Here is a 10,965-nt window from a genome sequence, read left to right as displayed (position 1 = left end):
CTTCTAACAAATAGCTGAAATTTTTGCTGCTGTTCCATAAGAACTTGTCCATACGTTATATACTATTGCATTTTATCCCACTTCTATTACTTCAGTTTTCAAGGTCAGTCATCAGTTAATAGCCCCATCCTGGTGTGCACTGACGATGCTCCCAACATTGCGTGAGCTGTAAATGTCATTGGCACACTCCCACGTTCCCTTCCAAGGTCAGTGCAGAAATGAAATATGTTCAGTCCCGCTCCTGGTCCTGGGGGATGTTTACTGGTAACCTCACTTCAGAGCGATAATTCCCCTTTCAGTGTTTCCTGTCATTGGCCTCCCTTTAGCCAGTGCTGTACCCTCTTTACAGTTCCTGTATAAATTCTCCACGCTTTCAGTTGAGCTGATAATTTCCCATGTGGCACTATATCAAATGATTTCTTCGGTCCAGATAGATGAGATATCCTGCATTTCCTTTGTCTACAAAAATCATTTATCTTATCAATTTTATCACAAGCAGACACAGCCTGCCCAGCAGATTTTCATCGCTGGCAGGACGATCATGACCGCAACACAAAATTGGGGTGCTCTCTACAGCTATGCTGGACCTGTGCATTTGGAGAGGGGGCTCTAATTTCAGAGACAAAATCTCTTACAGTACTACCCCTGGAAATGACCCAATTTGCCACCGAGGCTGTGAATAGACGGCAACTCTCATTCCCATCATGGAGCTTAAAGTCAACGCCAGCGATGTATTTTCTTACAGCAGGCAACTACAGCCCAGCACAACAAGGAGAGAAGACAAGGCATTTGCCTGCTTTATTTTGCTTGCTGTTATATATCTATTTGTTTATTGTAAGGGAAAAGTGCATGTTTTTTACACAAACCTGATAAGTTTAGTGCTTTCATTTTATGTTCTGAGCAGTTAAGCCATTCAGTGTTTTAAGCGTAGCATCGGTTCTTTATAACTCAGTGCTGACAACAGGAGTGTAAGATAATGGAGCCTAAAGAGAGAGATTTTTTCCATTCTTACATTGTTTCTGAAATATGGAGCGATCAAATGCACTCAGTAGAAGGTTTCTATCAGTAAATCTTCAGTAAAAGTGCCTTGAAAAGTTAGACAGAAAAATTGTGGAAGGGTAAAAAAAAAAAAAGGCTTGTGGTTTCAGTAAAAACTCACAGAAGTTTTCTGAAAATTCCTTACAGGCACTGCAGCAGGTTTTCTCCAATCTGGTTTGAAGGAAAGGGCTTCAGCCCCTCCTTATCTCAGCATTCACACAAGGAATGAACACCCAAAAATAATTTTGGGGGTTTTCCTCATCTGTGGCACAGCACTTGGGCAGAAGAGGGAAGGGTTAATTTGAGCCATGCTTTCCAAGCGCTGCAATTGCAAGGTGAGATCTGGGAAGCTGCTGCTGTCCCCTCCAGGTGCCTGCCGCTGCTACGGGCTGTCCTGAACCTGCAGCAGAAATACTCTCTCCATTTCTCAGGCTCATCATGTCCACAAAATCCTGCCTGCTCGTTACAGCCCGCATGTTCGTTGTTTCCAGATCGCTGAGAAGTTCTCATCCCTCCTGGGTGTCTGGTTTTAAATTCCTGCTTGGGCACATTTCCTGAAGTGAATAGAAATGTAGGACTTATCTACACACGCAGTTGATAGGATCTTCTGCAAAAACTGCCCATGGGCAATTATGCATTGAAAGGGCAATTACACACACAGCAACCCAATTTGCATACAAAATCCAGCTCATTGCCAAGACTTGTATGTACATTTTTGTGCAGTATTCAGAAAATTGGGTCCCAAAGATATAAATCCCTTCTTCTGATATCAAATCACTTTTTACTTCTGCAACCAGAAATGGAATAAAGGAGACACATTAGAAAAATATTATCAGAAAATGAGCAAGGCCGCATCGAATCAGGCTGCAGGTCTGCCTGGCACTGGTCAGGGGTCAGAGGAGCCGTGTAGGAACAAGCCCAATGTGTCCCAGGGCTCGCCGAGCATCTTCTGCCAGCATTTTGTGGAGCAGTGACTTTCGCAGTCAAAGGAGGGCTTTCAGTATTCAATAGCCTGGATTATTCAGAAATAAATGGGTTATTCTTGCAGATAAAAATTCAAATAGAGAATAAACCAATTCTATTTGCTCACATATGTCCATATCAATACAGCGTCTGATGTGTAAATATGCCGCAGCAAGCAGATTCCTCTCCCTGCCTCTGCACAGTGCAAATGCGGGTGGCAGCGCCGCGCTCTGTGCTGTGTGCGCACCCGCAGCTCTGCCAGGACTGCCCGAGCCGGCACCAGCCGTCCCTTCTCCACAGCCCTTTCCTGGGGCACCATCGGCCTTGGCTGTAAGGACAAGAGGCAGAAATCTCTGGTTTCTTTGCACCATCACTGAGACTTATAAACCCTAGGCCGGGCGACGTTTTCATTCAGCTGGCATGTTTTGATAACCCTACTTCCTGTTGTCACAGGTATTCAGAGTTGAAAAATAAAGCCACCCTTTATGAAAGTACATTTAATGAGAGTTTAATGTTCACACAGTAAATTTGCGAGCAGCTGGATTTGTTTTTAAGTTTCCTTGACGTCTTTTATTTGTTTAATACATGGGTCTATAAAAGCCATTTCTCTGCGCCTGCTAATGAGCAATAGGGGACTCAGCAATTTAAAACCTGGAATGTGGCATCAAAATGAAGAATGCAGTAAAGGCTGCCAGAGCGGGGAGCTCCAGATGTGACAATCGGTGCTTTATAGGGCAGGAAGACGGAGCACAGGCATGTGGCTGTGGTGTCACACAAGCTATGGGCTCACAGACCCAGAGCTGTGATTTCCATCAAGCTAAACGTGAGCTAATGAACTTGCTTCCTCTTTGTGCTAACGAGCCCAGCTTTAGTCCATGCTGCGATGGGAGGCTTGGCAAGGAAGGCCTAAGAGGATGGGTGGGAAGAAACAGGACATCTGTGGAGATCCCAGATGATCTGAAGCTGACTTCCACAGGTAGAGCTGGACTCCAAAACTTCTACAGTGGAGGTCTTCTCTGTGATTAAAAGTGGAGAGCACCAGGGCCACCATCAGCCACCCCAGGGACCCTGCCACCTCTCTGACACTAAAGCTGTTGGGGCTTTCACTAAGAAATAGCAATGAGAAGGTAGTGCCTACCCACAGCCATTGCACTGCACAAAGTGAAAGAAGCATCTGGGAGCCTCCAGAATCAGCTGGAGTTGGGGAAGACTTTCCTTGGAACATATTCCATCAGAAAGACAAAGACTGAAATTGAAGAAAAGATAAGATTCTCCTAATATATTTTGATTTGAGAAATTGTTTTGGAAAAAGAAATCGCTAGGAAAAAATATTTAAACTAGGGTACTTTTTCTTGATGTCTTTAAACAAAGCCTTTTAAGCTATATAACAGCAGGACATTGATTTTATTTTAAAAGAATTAAAAGCTGCATAATGAAAGTCTTTAATTTCACGAGAAATATTTTTTACTTTAATTTCACTAAGTGGATTTTATGAATTGCTTCAAGTTGATGTGGAATGATTTTCTTTTACATTTCCTTATTCAGGTTGTGCAACAGAGAGAAAAATCAGTTCTTTGCACAGCTTTACTCTTGAATATATTGAATTCCTCTGTGAAGATGGAAAGGATGGCAATCCTTGCAAACCGAGTAATTCAGATGAATAGTGTCTTCAGAGTCAATTACCACAGTGTGGAGCTGCTTCTCACTTCTGTCTCATCTGGACTCTCCAGCTCAATTTTTGCTCTCCCCAGAATTTCTTATTTTTCTTTTTTCTTTTTTTCCTTTTTTTTCTCCAGACAAACTAGAAAGGGATCCCCTCTGTTGTGCACATGGATTAACTAGAGCAAGGAACTTTAAAACAAGTCCCAGATCCCAGAACTGCTGTACTGCATTATAAAACACCTCACCAATACCTTTGTGCGCTTTGGTCCAAATGTCATCTTCATAAGGGAAGTTACTGGCAACCCCAGTCCTATCTGGTTTGAACTCAGCAAAAGGGGAGAAGAGTTTAGCTTTCCCCCAAAAGCAGATGGTCAAACTCCAGCCCAGCTCTGAGCCACCACACGGGGCCCATCCCCCAGGGCATCCTAAAGGGTCACCGCTAGTTCCTTCTTGCAGGCAATACCAATTTAAGGGAGAACACCACTAAATGTATAAATATCATGAATACCACATACGTTACTGTTTGTGAAAGACAAGCATTTCATTTTCCTGCATTCATGTTGGTTTAAAACAGCAGAGCTGCCTGCAGCGCCAGTCTCTGCCTGCCCAAGCTACCTCTGCATAAGCAAAGCCATGAATTTAAAGCGCTTTGTCTGCCTGCTGTAACAGTCCACCACTGGCAGAAAAAACACTCTGTTACCTCCTCCCAGTGTTGGTGTCCATTATATGCCTTCCTGTTTGGTCTGGCAACATGCCGGTGCACTTCCTATTCTCTATTGCTAGGGAGATAATAAATAAGGCCAATTATTCCTATCGGGGTTGCATTAAGAACCACTACTTCCTGCAGTGCAATGTAAATGCCACTTTTCATTCTTATTTTTATGATTCTTTAGCCAGTTATGGATCCATGTTGCTGTGTTTATATCAAAGGCAGTTTTAATTTATTTCAAGATTAAAATTTTATGAGAGATTGCATCAGATGCTTTTCTAAAATTCAAATAGACTGTGCCCACCACATTCCCTTCAGCTAGTAACTGTAACTCCATTTTAATAAGATATTGAATTTGTCTTCAAGATTATTATTTTTTTCTGCATAAACCCACCGTCAAAGGAATATTTTTCTCCTTTTTTATTTCAGATTTAGAAATTCGATGGATGGTAGCTGACTGTGTCATACTTTTTCTGATGAGTAGGACAGTATTTACATTTCCTCCTTTCCTATACATTTCCTCCTCCTATAATTTCTCAGAAATAACTCAAGACAAATAAGTGACTCCATCTGGTAACCCCTTTATCATCTTAGGATGCATAACTCTTCAATTAGTTGGTCTCTATGCGTTTTACATTTTTCCGAGGATTTGATTAACTTGCCTTATCTCTTTTTTTTTTAATGCTTTCTGTTCAGTTATGTATAAAACATCTTTAATATGAACCTGATTGTACTGCATAGACATACAGGTCATATTCTACCATGAAACCCTGCACAAACCTGTTTTGTTCAGTGAAATGGATGCCCCTTGAGCTGTGCCACCTGCAAGGTTGGCCGCTATGTGCTGGCAGGGACATCTCCAACTCCATCTCCATCTCCCAAAACCACTCTTGGAATGATGCACATCAGGAGTTTGTGTTTCACTCCATCATAGCCTCTCCCTGAGACTGTTTCAGCTGTAATGTATAGCCTGATGTAAGGACATACATACCCTGTGTTGTGAGACTTTCCTCCGCAGAAGAGGAACCACCTCTTTCCAAAGAGACTGAATATTCACTACTGGGGAAGGACGTCCGTAGCCCAGCCTGTGGCCACTGCGCATCTGGTTCCCTGTTGCCTTGATTACAGCAGCATCTTCCTCATCTTAGCGTATTCTCATCTCAGGCGGCCAACTTGCTTCTGTCAATAATAAAAATAAGTAGCAGAGCATCCAATGTATTATTGATCAGAAAATAAGTATTTTAGTGTTTTTCAATAATTCAACATTGTCTTAAAAAGAAAAAAACAAAAAACAAAAAAACAAAGCCCCATGAACAATGAAGAAAATTCCCCAAGTCCAGAGAGGGCTTTTGGGAAAAATGTAAAAAGGATAAAATCTGTGTTAAAAGCAGACATGCCTCTCTCATTTTTTAAAATGTTTTCAGGTTCGATATAATAGTAGAGGGTTTGATGCACTTAATGATTTGCCTGAGCTGGTTGGGAGGGTAAAATATCTTTCCTACCTTAATAATTCATCAGAAATAATGTTGCAGTGGGAAGTATACAAAGGGTTGCACCCTAACGGAGCAAAGCAGCAAGTATCTGCTGCAATACCATGTTTGCAAGGGACTGTTTATTTTATATGCTACTTCTTTCTATCCTTAAAGAAACCACCAGCTCCTTCTCTTCTACCATAGCTTGTGCCAGATTTACTTATTTTTACACCTACATGAAAAAAAAAAACAAAAACAAAAACAAACTTTCTTCTACTTTCTATGGCAACGGCCTGTAAAAGCACACACCTAGCGGTAGCTGGCTGAACATTAGATACTTGTACCACGTTTCTCAGTGCATTTACTGGGAGACGTATCACGCAAGCAATAAAGACCACTGCAGGTACTTTTCTACTCTTGAAAAGTGCCTTTGAAAATTGGCAAAAAGGAATTCTGTGGTTGCTGTCTTTTATCATATTTGCCCTGTTTACAGCTCCAGAGGGATGGTTTCCCTGGCGCTTAGTGCTGCATAGCCATCCTTATCTGATCATTAAGTTTCCTTGGCTCTGATCCAGTAATCAGTCAAAACTTCTGCACTGACTGTATTTAAACGATGCCCCATTTCCGTATAGAGGTTATGAAGTGCTAATTTCATATAAAAAGAGGAAGGCTCTATCACATTGGAAGCAGAGGGCTGATGAAATGGGATTACCGTAAGCAAAGGAGGGGAGATTTACAAGAATCTCTGTCCTCCTCCAGTCCCTTAGCCTTCATGCCTCTTCCCATGCTCTTTTTCCAAGGGAACACTTGAATAGCTCCAAACAGACCCGAGTCTGCAACTCAGCTCAAGGCAGTTCATCAAGGGTGCAAGCCAAGAAGCAGCGGCAGTGCTGACACCTCACATGTCCCCCGGCTCTTCACACTCTGCTGGTGTGAGTCCACACTGAACAGTCACCCTGCTGGCGCTAGGCTGCTTTTATTATCTATTATTTTTTATTATTATTGTTATTTAGCTAGAACAAAGTTAGCTTTGTTCTGCCTAGCCATTCTTGGGAAATAAGACGTGATTTGCTTTTATTCTAGATGCAGACATTCAGTTTATTAATAATTATGTGAGCAATGGTAGCGTGCACTAGACCTAGTTCACATGAATGGCAGGCTCACTGAAAGAACTGGCCTGGCTGGGGGGTGAATCACCATTCCTGCATCAGAGCTGTGAAGTTGGGATGAAATACGCTACTGATGCTGATTCTCTCCTCGTTTAGCTCCAGTTCCTAACGGAGATCAAAGATCCCATTAGACAGATTTTATGAAGAGACAGTCCCTCATCACAGACTTTGAACAAGCTGAATAAAAATTGTTTTAAAAAAAAAAAAAAAAGGGGTCTGGCTCTTCCTCCAGCAGGCGTGTGCACATCTGAAATGTCCCAAGTAAAGATTTTAAAAACTCATTTCCAGAATTCACAGGAGTTCTAATGAATCTCTCCAGCTCTCTGACGCAGAGGAAGGAATGCAGAAATACCTCGTTAGTTTAAATTAAAAACAAACAAGTGAGAGGAAAACGCTCCAAAAAGGAGCCATCAAAGCATTAAGGCTGTGAACATAATTTAAATAACAGACTTCTATGGGACACAAGTGAGAATTGGGGCAGTGGAAGAACTTGGGCTTTGGGGTTTTTTTGGGCTTGCACATCAGCCATGCTGTTCCTGCTGAGTCTCAGGGGCAAGGCACGCTCAGAAAGGACCGGGAGGAGAGCATTGGACAGGGGTGGATGTTCACTAAATACTCATACTCAAGCCAAACCTGTTGTCACTGACTTCCAGAGCTGCCACATCACCACTAAAGCCTCTGCTTGCCTTCCAAGCAGCCAAGTCACCTTTCCAGCAACACTGGTGCAGCCTAGGGCAGCTCTGAAGGTACTTTACCACTCCAAGATAACATCTCTAGTACTTTCCCTGTCCTTTCTTAGCTGCTGTATAAATATATGCATGTGCTACCATGACTTTAAGTCCCATAATACTGGGGTTCCATAAAATTGGAGTAATTTATTCCATTAACCAGGCCAGCTAAAAAACAAGATTTGTATTTCCATGACAAACGCATTTCAAAACTTGGTCTCACTCTGCATTGCAACCCTCTCCACCTTCTGCCCATTTAAGTCAATATTCCTAAAAAAAAAAAAAAAAAAAAAAAAATTTAAAAAATCCCACTTACAGACCAAAATCTCTGGTCTTCACCAACAGAAGTTTGCCTTGATGGTGGGTGTGTTGGCCGTCTGCTACCTTCAACTCCTTTTGATGACTGGAAATGGCTTTCCCTGGAGGGGAAAGTCCTCACCGTATTCCAGCTCCTGCTGTTCTGCTCCTACCTGGAAAGAAGGAAAAGAGAGAAACTCAGCGTAAGAAGCCTCCGATTTGTTCCTTGAGTGCAGCTCTGGTGCCGCAGCCTCAAACAGCTGCACGCCAAACACTTTAGTTAATTGGCAACAAATTGGGAGATATGAGTTGATTGCAATAAATATTTTATTAATTTAAAGAAACAAAAGGTTGCATCCCTTCTAGCCCAGTTTGATTGTGCACAGTCGCACACATTAATATGTAATTGCCACATCAATTGGCAATCGTGGGCTCAGAAGGAGCTCATTAGGAAAAATACTTCTGCATATATCCTCAGTAGGTGTCAATCAGCATCACGCCAATGAGATCGATGGAGCTAGGCTTATTTATAGTTAAAACAACAAGAATTCACCTGGAAAATAAATCCTACAGTATGTTTTCATATTTAAGCTAGACAGAGGAAGAACTGATTTTTCTCTGCATTCTTTTTGTTTACTTAAAAATGCAATTTTTTCTGTATCTCACCTATGCTTAGAAACCAGGTATTATTTTTTGTGCCTAACACTGTAACTAAAATACAAATATTCAAAACTAATAATGCTGTAGCTCTCTACATCCCATGTTTGCCTTCTCCACTCCATCCCACCAGCACAATGTGAGGAGCATCTCTGTCTGGGGGGCTGGGAAAACATCTTACGTTCTTTTTGTCTCCAGTTTTGAGGTTTTCATGATAAAATCAAATGCAGGCTATGGCAGAAACATGTGTGGCAAAGCAATGACAAGAAGTGGTTGAATTATTCATGGTGAATAAATTAGCGATGAGCACAGACCCTTCCCAGCACAGGAAGCCTCTGTGAGTTATCTCTGAGGTGGTAGAGCCCTGTGCATGTCCAGAGAAGCTCCACTTAACTGGACAGACTTTCTGGGGAAATCAGTGTCAGGATCAGACCTGTAACTTGAAACAAAGCACTAGAGCTGTCGCTGTAGTGATGTTTCATTAGCAAATATGTATTTCATTTTCATCCAAATGTTGCACAGCAAACCACTGATTTCCACATAATTTTTGATGGGAAAAAGTCAAAATAAAGCACTTCTCTCTCATTCTGATACGGAAAAAAAAAAAACACATCACATCACCTATTTAACTCACTTAATCCTTTTTTTTTTTCTTCATTTCCTGCGTGATTCTGATGTTCTCACATTTTAGAAAGAAAGAACCACAATTATATCACTAACGTTTTTTGTAACACTTTCATTCTGTCGGAAAGGTAAACAATTTTTCTCTTCTTTGTTTTTTAAACTCAAAGTTTTTCTGCAGAACAGAAATTCCTCTTTCTGACCGATCTGCTGTGCGGATGACATGAATAATTTTTCCAGCTGCATTTTCTTCCTAAGTTGTTTACTTTGACTACTTACTAGTCATTCTGTGGGATATCTGAGCTGTCACTGAAGTCATTTTGGCTTTCCTTCTGCTCCTGGAACAGAGGACAAACTGTTTAAACAGAGGAATAACAAACGATGAGCAGCAACTAAGGAAATGTAAATAATTCATAAATAGTTGTTTCTGCGCATCCTGGCGCAGCCGTTCCCCAACAGCTATGCAAACAGAAATCTGTGCAGCAATACTCGAGCCCCTTCGCATCGCTGTTCTCAAGCAGCAGCCTGGAAGCAGATTTAAGAGCTGCAACCGGCTGTACAGAAAGGGAGAAGATAAGGCACGGCGAGACGGGTGTTCCCATCACGAGAAAGGGCGATCGGTCCGGTTTCATTGGCACTTCGTGTGATATGGAACCACAGAACGGCTTGGGTGGGAAGGGACCTCAAGGCCCACCCAGGGGCACCCCCTGCCCCCAGCCCAGGCTGCCCCCAGCCCCACCCAGCCTGGCCTTGGGCACCCCCAGGGATGGGGCACCCCCAGCTCCTGGGGCAGCCTGGGCAGGGCCTCGCCGCCCTCAGCGGGAAGGATTTCCTCCTTACATCTAACCTGAGCCTGCCCTCTTCTAGTTTAACACCACCCCCCCCGTCCTGTCCCTACCCCCTGGCAGGGACCCTCCCCTCTCTCCTGCAGCCCCTCAGGCCCGGGCAGGCGCTGGGAGCTCTCCCGAGGCCTTCTCTGCCCCAGGCCCAGCGCCCCCGGCCCGGCTCCATGGCACAGGGGCTCCCCCCCGAGACCCCCCGGGCTCCTCACAGGGGCTGCCGCGGGCAGGGGGCGGCGCCGCGGCCCCTGGCCCCGTCCCCATGCCGCCAGCCGCTCTCGCGATAGCTGCCGGCCCGGCGCTGTCCCGCGCTCCCCCGGAGCGTGCCCGGCTCAGCCCGGGGGGGCGGGTAGGGGGGGGTTGTGTGTGAGGGCACGGAGCCGAAGGAATGCCCCGCGGCTAAATTCGTTCGTTTCCTTAGGGGGACTTGTAAAAAAGATGGGGAGCATCTCTTTGCTCAATCAGATATTGACAGGACGAGGGGAAACGGTTTTAAACTAAAGGAGAGGAGATTTGGGTTAGAGGTTAGGAGGAAATTCTTCACTCAGAGGGCGGTGAGGCCCTGGCACAGGCTGCCCAGAGAGGCTGTGGGTGCCCCATCCCTGGGGGTGTTCAGGGCCAGGCTGGATGGGGCCTTGGCCAACCTGATGCAGTGGGTGGTGTCCCTGCCCATGGCAGCAGGGGGTTGGAGCTGGGTGGGCTTTGAGGTCCCTTCCAGCCGAAGCCATTCTGTAATTCTATGAAAGTCGGGATTTTGGTGGGGTTTTTTGTTTTTTGTTTTGTTTTGTTTTGTTTTTGTTTTGTTTTTCT

At 44.0% G+C, this 10,965-nt stretch overlaps 1 long non-coding RNA gene across 2 annotated transcripts; it reads right to left on the bottom strand.

Moving 5' to 3' along the window:
* Positions 1-583: 583 nt before the first annotated feature.
* LOC118248995 (uncharacterized) lies at positions 584-10,473 on the bottom strand. 2 transcript variants are annotated; one of them, XR_004778916.2, is made up of 5 exons: positions 10,368-10,473; positions 9,596-9,654; positions 8,058-8,211; positions 5,364-5,551; positions 584-2,050 (listed from the first exon to the last, which is right to left on the bottom strand). It is a non-coding gene; the product is annotated as an uncharacterized LOC118248995 (long non-coding RNA). The 2 variants fall into 2 exon arrangements; XR_004778917.2 differs by having other exon boundaries at positions 584-1,592.
* Between the last annotated feature and the right edge of the window lie 492 nt (positions 10,474-10,965).

Source organism: Cygnus atratus, chromosome 16, assembly GCF_013377495.2.
Source record: "Cygnus atratus isolate AKBS03 ecotype Queensland, Australia chromosome 16, CAtr_DNAZoo_HiC_assembly, whole genome shotgun sequence".
Lineage (NCBI taxonomy): Eukaryota > Metazoa > Chordata > Aves > Anseriformes > Anatidae > Cygnus > Cygnus atratus.
The sequence above is the reverse complement of the archived record's forward strand: the minus strand, read 5'-3'. Positions and strand labels throughout refer to the sequence as shown.